Consider the following 12,369-nt stretch of genomic DNA (forward strand, 5'->3'; position numbering starts at 1 on the left):
TTGATGAATCTAGAGTGAAGGACAGGAGTTTGTATGTTAAACAGTCCCTCTTGGTGATTCTGATGTACCAACAGGCTTGGCAGGCATTGGGGAAACATCAAAGGTTATAAGGTTAGGTTTGCATTTATTTTTTTCTCCCAGATGTTTATTTATTTCTGAGACAGAGAGAGAGAGAGAGTGTGTGAGAAGAGAGGCAGAGAGAGAATCCCAAGCAGGCTCCACACTGTCAGCACCAGAGCCCCACACAGGAATCAAACCCACAAACCGTGGGATCATGACCTGGGATCAAGAGTTGGACGCTTAACCGACTGAGCCACGCAGGCGCCCCTAGGTTGGCATTTCAGATAAGCCTCTCTGATGTCACTGTGGAGGGGGCAAGGACAAGGAGCCCAGAAGATCCCAGGGGAGAGAAACTAGTTCCAGACCTTTTGTACAACATTCCATGGACTAGAGATGCTGACGCTGGGCATACATGATGTCTGCACCCTTCAGTTCATTCAAATCCACCTGTTCTTTGTCACCTGGACTAGACTATGCTGAAAATCCCTTCCATTTCTAAGATTCTATATCCTATTGATTATATTTAAAGATGCTTTGATCAGTAGTAGAATGTGGCGGAAATGAGGCGGTGAGTGCTGCACCTCAGCTGTAAAAGGCCTTGCAGCTTCCTTTCTTGCTCATCTCAGGACCCTGATCCTACGTCAACAAACCTGCAGTAACCTGCCAGACAAGGTACAACTGCAAAACCCAGAGATAATTAAAAAAAAAAAATTTTTTTGATGTTTATTTTTGAGAGAGAGAAAGAGACAGAGTGTGAGTGGGGAAGGGACAGAGAGAGAAGGACACACAGAATCCAAGGCAGGTTCCAGGCTCTGAGCTGTCAGCACAGAGCCTGACGCAGGGCTCGAACCCACGAACCATGAGATCATGACCTGAGCTGAAGTCAGATGCTGAACTGACTGAGCCACCCAGGCGCCCTCAGGGATGAGCCTTTTTCACTGACCTGGGAGATGCCCACCAGTATACGAGTGAACCAGCTGAGGTCAGAGGAAAACTGCCCAGCAGATTTTAGCCGAATTGCCAATCTACAGAATTAAGGGGCTGAATGGTCTGGCCATTGCTTAAGCCACGAAGTTTCGGGGTGCTTTTTCATGCAGCAAAAGTAACTAATACACTCTCTTTGACCCTAAGGCCTTTACATGTGCTGTTCTCTTTGCTTAAAACACTTTTGGGGTGCCTGGGTGACTCAGTCAGTTAAGCGGCCGACTTCGGCTCAGGTCATGATTTCGCGGTCCGTGAGTTCGAGCCCCGCGTTGGGGTCTGTGCTGACAGCTCAGAGCCTGGAGCCCGTTTCAGATTCTGTGTCTCCCTCTCTCTCTGCCCCTCCCCCATTCACGCTCTGTCTCTCTGGGTCTCAAAAATAAATAAACGTTAAAAAAAATTTAATAAAAAAAAAAACACTTTTCCCTCTTTCTTTGCCTAGTTCATTCTCATTCATCTCTGCTCAGAAGAGTTTTCCCTGATCTGGATTACGTTAAATCCCTCCACTTTGGGTTTGCACTGCATTTTGTACCTCCCCAGTAGCTCTATAATAGTCGTAATCTTGCATTTATCCGTGTGTATTATTGAATTGCAGTGTTTCTTTCTCCCCGTCTAGACTATAAGCTTCATGAGTCCAGGCACAGGGTCTGTTTTGCTCACCAGTACATTCTAGCACCTAGTACAGTTCCCAGTACAAAGGAGGTGTTCACCCGACCTTGGTTAAAAGAAGACCAGGCCACAGCCCTGGAGGAAACAAACCTTTGGGGGTTCTTCTTTCAAACAATAACCCTCACGCCAGTCCACTCCTCCCACTCTCATGGGAATTAAAAACTAGGCACGCCACTGTATGAGAATGTGCTTTGTAATTTTTAAAAGGACTGTACAATTGTTAGTTCTTAATTGTTAGTGTTATTATTCTGGGGTAGCAACAGCTGGCTTTGGGGGAATCCTCTCTCTTTCTCATCCCCTGAAATGGCCCCAGGCAGTTTTCCTAGCAGCTATGATTGCGCCTGGGTAAGCAATTTACAGGCTGAAAATCTTTCCTAGAGTTAAAAGTTGGATGTGTAAATATCTCTGTGGCTGCAACCTAGCAAATAAACTCCAGTCTGGTTAATTGCAGAACTTGGTGGTAATGATACCAATGCTGAGTTCAATTAAGGACTATTTACAAAACCACCGGGGAGGATTTTCCACTTTTTCCTGAAACAGTAGGCACCGACTATAGCGACCTGCTATTTTACTATAAATCTATGGCTCAGATACACCATAAACTCCTTAGATACGGAGTCTGCGTTCCATGACCTATTTTGATCCCCGGAGCTCAGTCTGCAGCAAGAGAGCATGAAGGTAACAGTGAATTGGCCCGAGACAGAGTCTCTGTGTCTGCAGCAACTTTTCTGAGCCTCAGTTTCTTCATCTGTAAAATGTACATGTTAATAGGCTTGCCTCATAAATTTATTTTGAGATTAAATGAGATAATCATTGGAAAGTGCCGTTAGAATCTTTAGAACTCTATGCCAGTGCCAGACATAGAGAAACTACTCAATACATTTTAGCTACTGGTTGTTATCAACGCTCATACTGTTACTAATACACATGATTGTTTCTGCTCAGCACAGTGTATCCGTGTGAGAGCCTGCTCTGAAACCCTCCTTGCCTGACTTTGCTTGCTTAGGAAGCGAGCAGGTTTTCTCACATAGCTAAAGAGGGGTGCTGTTTCATAAAGCGTGCAAGCACTCGTTCATGAGATGTGGGTTGAGCACACACTTAACTGCGGGATGTACAGAGGCCAATGGGAGAGTCTCTGCCCTCGGGTCTGCAAGAGAGAGATAAAGGACACTGCAGTAAAGGCCCCACCAGCACTGATCCCTGGACATTCTAGGAACATAGAGGAGAGACCGACCCCAACCCTAAAAGGTCAGGGAAGGCTCGTTCTGGGTCACCTCCCAAGAGGAATAGAAGGTGAAGTCCTTATTAATTTCACCCAAAACGGAAGAGAACCTTACTTCCTTAACGGATTGTTGCAATGACCCATTTATCTGCCCCTTTTATCACAAAGCTCCATTATAGCTGGAAATGGAGCTTTTAAAATTAATAACCTAACGACGGAAAGCATTTTCCCTGATGCTTAGCATCTCTGGAGGAAATGCATTGGGTGTTTGTCTTACAGCACCCTTCCTGGTTTAGCTTTTGCAAAGAGGGTTTTGTTATTGTTGTTGTTGTTGTTGTTGTTGTTGTTGTTGTTGGTTTAACAATGTGATGAGAAAGACCTCACTGCATCTCACGTTCTTGTGATCTGGGCACAAGGAGTGCCTCCAGGATTGACAGTGACTAGATACAGTCCAGTAAACCAGGTTTTTAGGGAGACATACCTCCCTGGGCATTAGGAAATCTGGATTCTGTCCCTGACCATGCTGGCCAGGCATGCGTGGCCCTGGTGCATCACAACTTTTCTGTGAATTGGTGAGTTTGACTTGGGAAGGTATGGCAGGCATTTCCAACCAGGTGAGGAACCACTGCTCAAAAGCCACTTACTTATATGTGCCCCCCCCCCACTCCTTCCCTTTCTCCTTCAACTGGAAAAACAAACAAAAATTCCCCCCCCCCCCCGAGAATCCGCTCTGGAGACATTACTATCCATCTCTCTTTGCTTCATTACTCAATAGCTTGAAAAAAGAATAACTTCTAAAATGCTGATACACACTGATGATAAGACCCTGGATATTCACTATGTTCTAGCACTTTCGTGTGACTCAATTCATTTAATCCTAACACTTCATGACACGTGTGCTTTCATTATCCCCATTTTGTGGGGAACTGAGGCTTAACGATTTAAGTTACCAGGCAAAATCACAGGGGTGGTAGGTGAGCCAGAATGGAAATTGAGGCTAAAGACCACGTGCAGGTTCTTAAACACCTGGTGTTGTGGGTTTATGTGTCCTCAGCCCACCTTCCATTCTTTCTTTACCTCCTCTCCCCACTCCCCAGAATGTTTTCTTCTTTGCACCAAGGATCTCCAGGTGGCCCAAAGTGGAGTGGCCAAGTGTTAGGTTTGAATGCCCCGTATCCATTTCTCCCTAAAAGCACTTGGTTTCCTGTAGAATGACCCCTTCCTCATTGACTCTTGTCATGTGCGGCTGAAACCAGGACCCTTGCCTTCTCCTGGCTAAGGGACAGGGGAGCGAGGCAGGCTAGAATCTGAATCATAAGCAGCAAGGTCGAGGAGGCTGGAAGAGTTTGGAATTCCGTTCAGTCCAGCTAAGCACATGCCAACAAATTCGGTAATCGAGATAAAAAAAAAAAATTTTTTTAATGCCATATGTTTTAAAAGAAAAATTAATGTAAAAAGTCCAGGATGAATATCAAACTTTTATTTATTTTCTAATGTTTATTTATTTATTTTGAGACAGAGAGACAGAGAGAGAGGGAGCAGGGAAAGGGCAGAGAGAGAGAGGGAGAGAGAGAATCCCAAGCCGGCTCCACGCAGAGCCCAACGTGGGGATCGAACCCATAGATTGTGAGATCATGACCTGAGCCAAAATCAAGAGTCAGACACTTACCCGACTGAGCCACCCACACGCCCCTCAAACTTTTAAATAAAGACAGGGTCAGTATGACTGAATTTGCCTTTGGCCTCGGGGTTCAGTATGGCCTGCCGTGGCACTGCTGGGCATCCCCCTTTCGTGGGGGCCCACCCAGGCTTGTCCCCCAGCCCTTCACCCTGCTTCACAGTCTCTGCTCCACTAACCCCGATGGATACTCAAGAGTGTTGGGGCTCTGTGTCTGCTCTGGTTCTCGGCATGAAAGGCCGTTTCTCCCACCCTCCTCGCCGACGAACCCGCCTCACCTCCACCTCCTTCTCTACATATCAGTTTCTCCAACCATAAAATGGGGATGATAAACAGCACCTAAGCCCTAGCCTTGTCGCGAGCATTAAATGAGTGCCCATACCTACACAACCCCTGGCTCAAGTGGCCACATCAACATCAGCATCATTCCACAGCCCGGCAACGTGCTGACGTATCTCCCACCACCCAACGGGCGGGGTTGCTGCTTCACGTTGGCTAGATGCAAAATTCACGCCTGGTTCCCCGTCTACATTTCCGACCACCCAAATCTCACCCGCAGACTCCTCCTCCGGCTGCTCAGGAGATTTCAGTGTTCTATGGGGTTCTTGCTCAAACCTCCCTTCTTTCTATCTACACCCTCTCGAGATGCCTTAGATGTCCACAGTTTCAAGTGTGCCCTTTTGTCTGTGATTCGTCTGGGACATCCAGATCTTGAGGCCCCAATTCCCAAATGCTTAGATGCCTCACCTGTGTGTACATAGCACTACGAATATTACTGGTACCAGCGACAACGGAAGGAAGGCTAACTCGTGCTCCAAACAGAGCCAAGCCCTTTACACGGATTTCTTCATTTCAGCCTCTCAAAAAACGCCGTTTTATGGAGGAAAAGCAAAACAAGAAAAAAACCCCAAACAACACAACAAAATAGAAGCCAAGAGAAGGGAAGAAAGTTGCTCAAGGTCGCAAGCCAGGGGACTGGAGGAACCCCGGTCTGAACCCTGGCAATGTGTCTCCACAATTGGGAACAGGTGCTCCTGCTGAAGAAGATTGTCTAAAGTTGCACCTTCTGAGCAGCATCGTGACTCGAGGGAAAGACGATAGAGCGGGGGGCCTCAACTAGAGAACACTTTGCAATGCCTGGAGACATTTTTGTTGTCACGGCTGGGGTGTGGCTACTGACATCCAGCGGGGAGAGCCCGGGGATGTTGTGAGACATCCTGCAAAGCACAAGGAGCCCCCACAACAAGGAATTACCTGGTCCAGCGGGGAAACCGTGCATTGGAGAAGTTGGTCTCCAGCAAGACTGTGAGAAGCTAGTAAGGGGTGTTAGCTGTTTAGGTGCTTGATCGCCAACTGTGAAGGTCCCTGTGCCTCCCCTCTTCCCTCCCCCCCCCACCCCCATGTCCACTGCCTTCTCCCTCCTTGCCAGCCCAGCAAAGCTGCAGACTCTTACCCACCCACCAGCCTTCCCAGCACAGAGCACAAACAGGAACTCATTACCTTCCACCTCAAAACCTTCCCCTCCCGTGCTCTTTATCATGTGTAAAAATGCCGCCCTCCCCGCTGCTGCTTCTCCTCCTCCCCCTCCTCCCAGCTAAGCCTCATTGCTCCCCCTGGCCCCCATGTTCTCGCCCCCCACCGCCCCCCACTCTCCTTCCCACCATCAGTCACCAAGCTGGGTCTGTTCTGGCTCCGAAGTCTGTCCTACTCATCCTCTCCTTTGCCACTTTACTAACCTACTTTGGGCCAAAATAACTCTTCCTTCCTGCCATTTCTTTTCCATTTGGAGGCTGAAGTCACTTTGTATTCATCTGCATTTGAATGAATTCTTTTCGCCCAGAGGAGACATGTCACGAGGAATTAGACCAGGGGACCTTAAGAGCGCACCTAAGATCCAGTCTGGGAATCCAGGATCAACTCCCCGTGGAACTGGAGTCCTGTCCTTGCCCCCGCTCTGCTCCGACGGACAAGGTGGCCCCCTCTGGTCCAGGCCTCATCTCCACCCCCCCCCCACCCCATCCCTGCTCATCCTGTTTCTGTTCCACCAGTACACCCGCCCTCCCTCTTCAGCCTCTCCCACTCTCCTGGGACCTTCCCATCAAGCACAGATGCTCACTTACCCTCTTTAAAGAATCTGCCACCCCTCACCTCCCACTAGCTAGACAGCCTTGTTTCTGAAAAGAGTTGTCTACACTTGCCATCTCCCACTGCAACCTGGCTTCCAATCCCTCCACCCCATTGAAACAGCCCTGGCAAGAGTTGTCAGCCTTCCGATTGTCGAATGAGACGCATACCTGCTTTCCTATCCTTATGTGACTGAACTCTCTGGGGCACTTGAGTGTTGGCCGTTCCTAACGTTTAGAAGGAATCTCTTCCCTTACCCTTGGTTTTCCTCTCACCCCCCTTCTAGGCCCCTCCCTCTCAGTCTTCTTTGTGGACACATCTTCCTCTGCTGCCTAGGGTGTCCCTCGGAGATCAGTCTCCATCCCAGGATTTTCTCATGCTACACGATCCCCACGAGTGAATTCACCAGTGGCACCAATAGCTTTAGCCGCCAGGAGACGCACTACAGGGTGGTGGTTAAAGCCTGGACTCCCAAGTTCCTCTGTGCGCTGTGTGGCCTTGAGCCACTTACTGAACACTCCTGTGCCTCAGTGTCCTCCAATGGAAAATGGTACAAGGCTTTTCAGTCTCATTGCTTTCCATGCCTGAACATGTACCCCTCAGGCCATTACCCAAATATATTATGTGCCCACCCTCATGCTCCATGTTTCCTCAGGCACACAGAGGGTGCCTGGTCCATCAATTACCTGTGAATAAATGAATGGATGCTGTCCTGGATTGGGATCCCCCAGAAACAAACATGGGGATAAGGAATTTGGTGCAGTTGGTTTACGTGGGAGGCGACTGATCCAAGAAGAAGGAATGAGTGAGAAAGAGACAGGGAAGAGACAGACGGCGTAAAGGGTGAATTAGCAAGAGGGGGCAAGTGGACCCAATTCCACGGGGGAATCCCCTGAAAGTACTTAGCTGAAAGTCTGTGAACTAGAAAGCAGGCTCTCACCAGACGCCAGATCTGTTTGGGCCTATCTTAGACTTCCCAGCCTCCAAAATTGTGAGAAGTCAATTTGTGTTGTTCCTAGGTCGGTCATCTTGTCTATAGTATTCTTTTATAGCAGCCCAAACTAAGACACCACCCCCCCCCCCATGCTGATTTAGGAACCCTTCCCCATACTCTGTACAGCTCCCATGACACCTGTGCATACCTCTGTGAGAGTACCTCTGTGAGAGTAATCCTTTCCCTGCTTTCTAAATAGAACGTCCTGGTCTGTTTTTCTTGGAGAGCAAGAATAATTCATCTTTGCAGATCTCGTGCCCGGAAAGTTTTTGAACACGCTAAGGGCGCTTAACCAATGTCTTTTAATGAATTCAAATTCACCTTGCTCGGGGCCCCACTCACAGTAAGTGGTCAATCAATGTAGGCCCCTTTCCTTTCCTTCCACGTCAAAGAGCTTGCCATCCGATTTAGGAGAGCGCTCACTGAGCAAGCATATAATGTGATAAATATGTTCCTTAAATGAACAGAAGTGCTGGGGGGAGCGCAAAGGAGGGAGCAATTAACTGGGACTGTACCAACGAGACTGCAGTGACGTCATCTGACAGTCTTAATTACTTAGAGTGTTAACTTTCCAGGACCATTAATAGAGTTCCCATTACACTGGGCTTTCTCATCTGAGAGCCTCTCCGCCAAAGCGGAAGACACAGGGAACCAAGGGACAGAATGAACCGGTCACCCTAATCTTGTTTGCCCCTTTCATTCGTTTGACATGGCTTTGTTGAGGGTCTCCTACGGGCCAGCACTCTTCTTGGCGTGGGCATACAGAAGTGACGGAGACAGGCAGCAGCCTGCTCTGATGGAGCACACCCACGCAGGGGGAGACAGATAAATAAGCAGCCAACCAGGATAAATTAAGTAGTGATAGGGGCTATGAAGCCGTGGAACAGGGTGTGTGATGTGCAGGAGAGACAGGGGTGGAAGTAGGTGCCCGACACAAGTAGATCAAATGGCCAGGGAAAGCCCCCTTTGAGGAGCTGACTTCTGAGCTGTGTGCTGAATGCCAAGAACAGCCCAGTGGAGATGCTCCCAGGCAGAGGGAACAGCAGCTGCAAAGGGCCTGGGGCAGGACCCTGGAGTCCTGCTGCCAAGCCCAGAGGCCATCTCACCGCTTCTGACCCCCGAAAAAGAGTTGCAGAAAAGAGATCAACTTGGGTCTAAAGCTGATGTCTGGTCCTGACGTGGAGTAGAGGGGTGGATACCCAACTTTCGGTTCCCAGCAGGTTCATTTCAAGCTTCCGTTTTCACTCACGGGCATGTTGTTCCCTCTTCAAAGTCTGATTGGGTTTCAAAGGAATTTGAACCGCTCACAGCAAAACCACCAAGCTGCATCCTCCAGGTAGAAACCCCCAAATGTGGCATTTCTGTGGGAAACCACAGTGAATCGCTCCTACTGGCCGCCTACTCCCGGCCTGACCGGACAGATATTTACTTTGGTTTTCAAACTTTGCGAAGCCTCTTCAGACTTTTAAAGAAACCCCCACAGTGTCCTGACTGTTGTGTTAAGAGCAAAATCCCAAATTCTGGGAGGCTTGTGAGTTTCAGATTTCACCAGAAGGGGGTCTGCCACAGCCAGTAACCTTTTCCTCTGCTAAGAGCAGTTTCTGAAATCTTGCAAAGAAAAATAATCACTTGGTGATTAGGAAGAAAATGAAATTCTAAGGCTTTGTAAGTGGGCACAGATATACACAGCACACACCCCATGAGTTGAAACCCTCCCTTCTCAGATGTCTCTCATGGTCATAAGAGCAATCAGGGCTATCATTTATTTGAGCATTTACAACGTGTGGGTCCCTGTCTAAACATTTGGTTCCCAACTTTAACCTGGGGGGCGGGGGTAGTATTTCCGCCTCATTGCACATCTGAGGAAACGGACGCTCAGAGAAGTTATGTGACTTACCCAGGGTGACACAGCAAGAAATTAAAAAGCAACGTCTAGATCCCAACAGGCATCAGAGTCTGAAGTCCAGACTGTTGTTGTCCCGACTGTTCCTATACTATCCCGACAGAGGAAATTCCTGCCCCCCTGCCGCTGGACGAAACTGGGGAGATTAGCAGAGGGGAAGCAGTACAAGGGGGCAGCCAGGTAAAGTCACTTCTTTTATTGAAAATAGGGGAACCGGCCAGGAGATGGCAAGTTCATCCTCTGCAGAACGGGAGAGGCCCAGGCTCTCTTCTGGTGTCTGGGGTGGGGAGTGGGGGCTCCGAAAGGCCCCCGCCAAGGCCAAGGTTTTATCTGGGCGCATCCCGGCCCCTCCACCCCTGGACGCGGAGCCGGCGGCAGGCGGGGCGTGCGGGGCGTGCGGCCGAGCGGGAGGACCCCCGAGCCCGGGCCCCCCGCGCGCCCGGGTCCGCCGCGCCCCCCGCCGGCCGCCGGCGGGCCAAGGGTTAAGCGAGGCGGGAGCCCCCGGCGCGGAGCGACCGCCGGGCCCGGAATGCTTAGTCAGGATTCCGATTTCCTGTCGAAGTGCTGGGATTTCCTGCAGCCCGCGCCCGCCGCCGCCGAGCGGGAGCGTCCTAGCCGCCCGCGCCGCCGCGGCCTCCTCCCCTCGGCACATGGTCGCCCGCCCCTTCCTGCGCCGCGCTCGGCTCCCGCGCCTCGCCGCCGCCGCCGCCGCCGCCGCCCTCCCTCCGTCCCCAGGGCCGCCCGCGCCCGGCCGAGGGGTGCGGCGCGCGCGAGCCATGGAATAATGCCCAGCGGCCCGCCCGGTCCCGGTGAGTTGCGGGGCGCCCTGGGTCGCCCGCGCCCCCTGCCCGGTCCCCGCGCCGAGAGGCGCCGGCGCGGGGCGCGGGGCGGGCTCCCGGCTGCGCCCCCCGGCGGGGGTCCGCGGGCGGGCGCGGGGAGGGAGGGCGCCGGCCCCGGGCTCCGGGGGGCCGCTCTGGGGTCGGGTGGGGGGCGCCGGCGCGGGGCGGGGGGCGGCCGGTGGCTGCGCGCGCCCTCCCGGGGAGGCGCCGGGGCCCGCCGGCCGGGCGCCCTCGCGGCATTGTCTCCGTGCGCGGCGGAGGAAAGTTCCCCGCCGTTCCTGGAAGGGCGGCCGGGCCCGGCGTGGTCGGCCTCCCCCCCCCCGCCCCCGGCCCCGGCTTGGACGCGGCGCTGCCGGGCAGGCCCCGGGCCACACTGGCTTTTAAAGCGAGCGAGAAGACCCGCAAGGGGAAACAGACGTCCCCGTTCGGGGCTCGGGGTTTGTTCACGGGGAGACTGGGAAGTGGCTTGTGTTGTTCCCGCTCGTACCATTTTGGGACCTGCTGCATTTTCTGAGCGCGACGTGAAGTTTCAAGGAAAAAAAAAAAAGAAAAGAAAAGAAACTCGCTGGCGTCTGGTATCCTGCGGTTTTCGTACATCCCGAGAGGAGAGTTCTTCTCGGGCATTCCTAGAGCGGTTTCCTTCAGTAATTTCTCCTTCCACTAGCGCAGGGGGATGGATGGAGAGCCAATTCCAGACCACCCCGTCGTTAGCGTTCTTCGCTTGCACCGATCCGAAGGAACAAGAACTTTCTTCCACTTTTCCCCGTAGACTCCATCAGGTTGTCTCGGCAGCAGAAATTGACTCTGGGATGACAGCCGGGCACGGGTCGCTGCGGAGTGTGGGGGTTGGAAAACAGCACCGAGGGTCGAGGCTAGTTTTCCCTCTGTTGCGCCCGTCACCCCAAGGCCTTGCTGTTTTGTAATTGGAGGCGGACTGTTTAGCCAGAAGATGCAGGGACTTCTGGAAAACCGCGCATCTCTACAGTTGAGGAAGAAAAAGGATCTTCCATAACCACTGTTTCAGTCCCCTGGTTGTTGTGCATATGAGGTGGGGAGAAGTCACATAGCCCACCCAAGGTCGCTTGGCCAGTCTTAGGACTCCCAAGTCCAGTGCTCCTTTAAACTATGGCACGTTCTGGTCTGGCAGCCACGAAACGCTTGGAAATATGTCCTATTTGCATTATAACCTTTGTTTCAGTGCCTTCCCCGTGTTCTGCCTTATCTATTACTGCTGTTATTTTTGAGATACGTGGTTATCTCAAACTGTGTATTTTGAGATAGTGAGTTAAAAAAAATTCCCTAACCCCGACTGTTCAGCCACCACATGGATTTGAAACATAAAATGGGTGGCTTATTATATAGGGAATTACTTTTCTCTCTCTCCCATTCTTTTGTGAAAAATAGAAACTTCCGAGTCCAAAAAAGGGTGGCATCTTAGCACAAAATGTACCCTCTGATGTTCTCCCGACTTGATTTTCAGCCCTCCTGCATCTTGTGAGCTAAGCAGCCCATCTATTTTTCTCTTTATGAGAGCTCCGAATGGCTGGTTTTCATTTTTAGTATGTGATAATGTCGGAGAGAAAGGACTTGTTCGCAGGCTTGCCATTTGGTGAAGGAAATTGAAATTCTCTCCACCTCTCACCAGCCACAGTGAGCCAGATTTCCAAAGTCAGTCAGAGCCCTGCAGGGCCCAAAAATGAATGTGTGCCTTCAGATGGGGCCCTCCCTCGCCCCTCGTGAGGACCCACCTCCCAGCTGGCATTTTTCTCCACACCGCACCCACAGGGCTGACGTCTAAAGGAGAAAGGAAGCCCGTGTTACCTGGAACGGTGTTGTTCTGCATTTTCGCTCTGGGTTCTCAGTTGTGTTTGACTCATCTCTCCCTTTCTTGTTTCCTCC

General features: G+C 51.3%; 1 protein-coding gene across 8 annotated transcripts in view; it reads left to right on the forward strand.

Annotated features, from left to right (window-relative positions):
• Window positions 1-10,171: 10,171 nt before the first annotated feature.
• Window positions 10,172-12,369, forward strand: part of ASAP1 (ArfGAP with SH3 domain, ankyrin repeat and PH domain 1) — a 347,132-nt gene continuing 344,934 nt past the window's right edge. For 6 of the 8 annotated variants that reach the window (XM_045453665.1, XM_045453670.1, XM_045453666.1 and 3 more), the window contains exon 1: window positions 10,172-10,440. The gene's annotated coding sequence lies outside the window, so the exon portion shown is untranslated. The remainder of the gene's footprint in view (window positions 10,441-12,369) is intronic. The other 2 variants (XM_045453668.1, XM_045453669.1) reach the window with 1 other exon arrangement.

Source organism: Leopardus geoffroyi, chromosome C3, assembly GCF_018350155.1.
Source record: "Leopardus geoffroyi isolate Oge1 chromosome C3, O.geoffroyi_Oge1_pat1.0, whole genome shotgun sequence".
Classification (NCBI taxonomy): domain Eukaryota; kingdom Metazoa; phylum Chordata; class Mammalia; order Carnivora; family Felidae; genus Leopardus; species Leopardus geoffroyi.